Here is a 5,557-nt window from a genome sequence, read left to right as displayed (position 1 = left end):
TAAACAAATGAAAATCAATACCCGCAAAACCTTGTTATTTTTTCACGTTTAAAATACAATCGGGGTATCAAATTTCGATAACTTTAGGTCTCTATATAACCCAAATAGCTTAGAGAGAGAGAGAGAGAGAGAGAGAGAGAGAGAGAGAGAGAGAGAGAGAGAGAGAGAGAGAGAGAGAGAGAGAGAGAGAGAGAGAGAGAGAGAGAGAGAGAGAGAGAGAGAGAGAGAGAGAGAGAGAGAGAGAGAGAGAGAGAGAGAGAGAGAGAGAGAGAGAGAGAGAGAGAGAGAGAGAGAGAGAGAGAGAGAGAGAGAGAGAGAGAGAGAGAGAGAGAGAGAGAGAGAGAGAGAGAGAGAGAGAGAGAGAGAGAGAGTGAGAGAGAGAGAGAGAGAGAGAGAGAGAGAGAGAGAGAGAGAGAGAGAGTGAGAGAGACAGAGATAACCATTCCTCTGTTTTTATTTCAGTTCCATTATATCAAAGAGAAATAGCCACAATAATCAAAGACATACTGTTTGATTCTACCTTGCGACTACATTTGCATTCAAAGAAAGAAAGAAAAAAACAAAAGAATGAGAAGCATAAAACAGAGTCTTACCGAATGCCATTGCAAAATTAATTCTGTCGTTTGTCATGCTCTCTCTCTCTCTCTCTCTCTCTCTCTCTCTCTCTCTCTCTCTCTCTCTCTCTCTCTCTCTCTCTCTCTCTCTCTCTCTCTCTCTCTCTCTCTATTTCTCTCTCTCTCTCTCTCTCTCTCTCTCTCTCTCTCTCTCTCTCTCTCTCTCTCTCTCTCTCTCTCTCTCACCACCACTCACTCACCACACCACCACCACCACCACTCACTTACCCTCACCCTCACCCTCTCTCACCCTCACCCTCCCCTCTCTCTCTCTCACCCTCTCTCACCCTCCCCTCACCCTCACCCTCACCCTCACCCTCACTCTCTCAGCTCTCTCTCTCTCTCTCTCTCTCTCTCTCTCTCTCTCTCTCTCCTCTCTCTCTCTCTCGCTCTCTCTCGCTCTCGCCTCTCTCGTCTCTCTCTCTCTCTCTCTCTCTCTCTCTCTCTCTCTCTCTCTCTCTCTCTCTCTCTCTCTCTCTCTCTCTCTCTCTCTCTCTCTCTCTCTCGCTCTCTCTCTCTCTCTCCCTCCCTCTCTCTCTCTCTCTCTCTCTCTGATACATACACACACACACACATACACACACACACACACACACACACACACACACACACACACACACACACACACACACTGATATTTGTGTGTGTGTGTGTGTGGGTGTGTGTGTGTGTGTGTGTGTGTGTGTGTGTGTGTGTGTGTGCTTCAGAGTTGGCTGAATATGTATTTATCCTGTTTTAACATTCATTGTCAACACACTACATGTATGATTTCAATTGTTATATCAATCAAAAGTATGATACAATTTAGAAATATGTCGTATTTATGATATGAAAAATATATCAGAAAAATTATATCAGTCAAAAGTATGATACAATTTAGAAATATAAGTCGTATATATGATATGAAAAATATATTAGTCAAAAGTATGATACAATTTAGAAATATAAGTCGTAAATATAATATGAAAAATATCAGTTAAAAGTATGATACAATTTAGAAATATAAGTCGTATATATGATATGAAAAATATATCAGTCAAAAGTATTATACAATTTAGAAATATAAGTCGTATACATGATATGAAAAATATATCAGAAAAAATATATCAGTCAAAAGTATTATACAATTTAGAAAAATAAGTCGTATACATGATATGAAAAATATATCAGAAAAAATATATCAGTCAAAAGTATGATACAATTTAGAAATATAAGTCGTAAATATGATGCGAAAAATATATGTCAAAAATATTATACAATTTAGAAAAATAAGTCGTATTTATGATGTGAAAAATATGTCAGAAAAATATATCAGTCAAAAGTATGATACAATTTAGAGATATAAGTAGTATATACGATATGAAAAATATATCAGTCAAAAATATTATACAATTTAGAAAAATAAGTCGTATACATGATATGAAAAATATATCAGAAAATTATATCAGTCAAAAGTATGATACAATTTAGAAATACAAGTCGTATTTATGATATGAAAAATATATCAGAAAGATATATCAGTCAAAAGTATGATACAATTTAGAAATATAAGTCGTATATATGATATGAAAAATATCAGTTAAAAGTATGATACAATTTAGAAATATAAGTCGTATATATGACATGAAAAATATATTAGTCAAAGGTATGATACAATTTAGAAATATAAGTCGTAAATATGATATGAAAAATATCATTTAAAAGTATGTTACAATTTAGAAATTGAAGTCGTAAATATAATATGAAAAATATATTAGTCAGAAGTATGATACAATTTAGAAATATAAGTCGTATATATGACATGAAAAATATATCAGAAAACTATATTAGTCAAAGGTATGATAAAATTTAGAAACATAAGTCGTAAATATAATATGAAAAATATCATTTAAAAGTATGATACAATTTAGAAATTGAAGTCGTACTTATGATGTGAAACCTGAGCTCTCTCATAACTAGAATTTTCCAGGCGAGAGATTGCAATCCACAGCACAATGTTGCACAATCAATGACAGATATGCGGTGAATATCTAACATCGACGCGCAAACTGTTGCACAATCAGTGATTTGCATGTTGTGAATATCTATAAATCGTTAGAGTGAAGTAAGATCTCAGGCAGAGGCACGTAAACTCACACACACGCACGTGCAGGTAAAACGTGAATATAACGTTTAAACGCACACAAGGGCAGGTTTAACGTCAAGACAGAATATAACGTTTAAACGCACACAGAGTTAGGTTTAACGTCAAGACAGAATATAACGTTTAAACGCACACAAAGTCAGGTTTAACGTCAAGACAGAAAGTAACGTTTAAACACACACAGAGTCAGGTTTAACGTCAAGACAGAATATAACGCTTAAACGCACACACAGTCAGGTTTAACGTCAAGACAGAATATAACATTTAAACGCACACAGAGTCAGGTTTAACGTCAAGACAGAAAGTAACGTTTAAACGCACACAGAGTCAGGTTTAACGTCAAGACAGAATATAACGCTTAAACGCACACACAGTCAGGTTTAACGTCAAGACAGAATATAACATTTAAACGCACACAGAGTCAGGTTTAACGTCAAGACAGAAAGTAACGTTTAAACGCACACAGAGTCAGGTTTAACGTCAAGACAGAAAGTAACGTTTAAACGCACACAGAGTCAGGTTTAACGTCAAGACAGAAAGTAACGTTTAAACGCACACAAAGTTAGGTTTAACGTCAAGACAGAATATAACGTTTAAACGCACACAGAGTTAGGTTTAACGTCAAGACAGAAAGTAACGTTTAAACACACACAGAGTTAGGTTTAACGTCAAGACAGAATATAACGTTTAAACACACACAGAGTTAGGTTTAACGTCAAGACAGAATATAACGTTTAAACACACACAGAGTTAGGTTTAACGTCAAGACAGAATATAACGTTTAAACGCACACAGAGTTAGGTTTAACGTCAAGACAGAATATAACGTTTAAACGCACACAGAGTTAGGTTTAACGTCAAGACAGAAAGTAACGTTTAAACACACACAGAGTTAGGTTTAACGTCAAGACAGAATATAACGTTTAAACACACACAGAGTTAGGTTTAACGTCAAGACAGAATATAACGTTTAAACACACACAGAGTTAGGTTTAACGTCAAGACAGAATATAACGTTTAAACGCACACAGAGTTAGGTTTAACGTCAAGAAAGAATATAACGTTTAAACACACACAGAGGCAGGTTTAACGTCAAGACAGAATATAACGTTTAAACGCACACAGAGTTAGGTTTAACGTCAAGACAGAATATAACGTTTAAACGCACACAGAGTTAGGTTTAACGTCAAGACAGAAAGTAACGTTTAAACACACACAGAGTTAGGTTTAACGTCAAGACAGAATATAACGTTTAAACGCACACAGAGTTAGGTTTAACGTCAAGACAGAATATAACGTTTAAACACACACAGAGTTAGGTTTAACGTCAAGACAGAATATAACGTTTAAACGCACACAGAGTTAGGTTTAACGTCAAGACAGAAAGTAACGTTTAAACACACACAGAGTTAGGTTTAACGTCAAGACAGAATATAACGTTTAAACACACACAGAGTCAGGTTTAACGTCAAGACAGAATATAACGTTTAAACACACACAGAGTTAGGTTTAACGTCAAGACAGAATATAACGTTTAAACGCACACAAAGTTAGGTTTAACGTCAAGACAGAATATAACGTTTAAACACACACAGAGTTAGGTTTAACGTCAAGACAGAATATAACGTTTAAACGCACACAGAGTTAGGTTTAACGTCAAGACAGAAAGTAACGTTTAAACACACACAGAGTCAGGTTTAACGTCAAGACAGAATATAACGTTTAAACACACACAGAGTCAGGTTTAACGTCAAGACAGAATATAACGTTTAAACACACACAGAGTTAGGTTTAACGTCAAGACAGAATATAACGTTTAAACGCACACAAAGTTAGGTTTAACGTCAAGACAGAATATAACGTTTAAACACACACAGAGTTAGGTTTAACGTCAAGACAGAATATAACGTTTAAACGCACACAGAGTTAGGTTTAACGTCAAGACAGAATATAACGTTTAAACACACACAGAGTCAGGTTTAACGTCAAGACAGAATATAACGTTTAAACACACACAGAGTTAGGTTTAACGTCAAGACAGAATATAACGTTTAAACGCACACAAAGTTAGGTTTAACGTCAAGACAGAATATAACGTTTAAACACACACAGAGTTAGGTTTAACGTCAAGACAGAATATAACGTTTAAACACACACAGAGTCAGGTTTAACGTCAAGACAGAATATAACGTTTAAACGCACACAGAGTCAGGTTTAACGTCAAGACAGAATATAACGTTTAAACGCACACAAAGTTAGGTTTAACGTCAAGACAGAATATAACGTTTAAACACACACAGAGTTAGGTTTAACGTCAAGACAGAATATAACGTTTAAACACACACAGAGTCAGGTTTAACGTCAAGACAGAATATAACGTTTAAACGCACACAGAGTCAGGTTTAACGTCAAGACAGAATATAACGTTTAAACACACACAGAGTTAGGTTTAACGTCAAGACGGAATATAACGTTTAAACACACACAGAGGCAGGTTTAACGTCAAGACAGAAAGTAACGTTTAAACACACACAGAGTTAGGTTTAACGTCAAGACAGAATATAACGTTTAAACACACACAGAGTTAGGTTTAACGTCAAGACAGAATATAACGTTTAAACACACACAGAGGCAGGTTTAACGTCAAGACAGAATATAACGTTTAAACGCACACAGAGTTAGGTTTAACGTCAAAACAGAATACAACGTTTAAACACACACAGAGTTAGGTTTAACGTCAAGACAGAATATAACGTTTAAACACACACAGAGGCAGGTTTAACGTCAAGACAGAATATAAC

Source organism: Penaeus vannamei, chromosome 39 (assembly GCF_042767895.1).
Source record: "Penaeus vannamei isolate JL-2024 chromosome 39, ASM4276789v1, whole genome shotgun sequence".
NCBI classification, from domain to species: domain Eukaryota; kingdom Metazoa; phylum Arthropoda; class Malacostraca; order Decapoda; family Penaeidae; genus Penaeus; species Penaeus vannamei.
The sequence above is the reverse complement of the archived record's forward strand: the minus strand, read 5'-3'. Positions refer to the sequence as shown.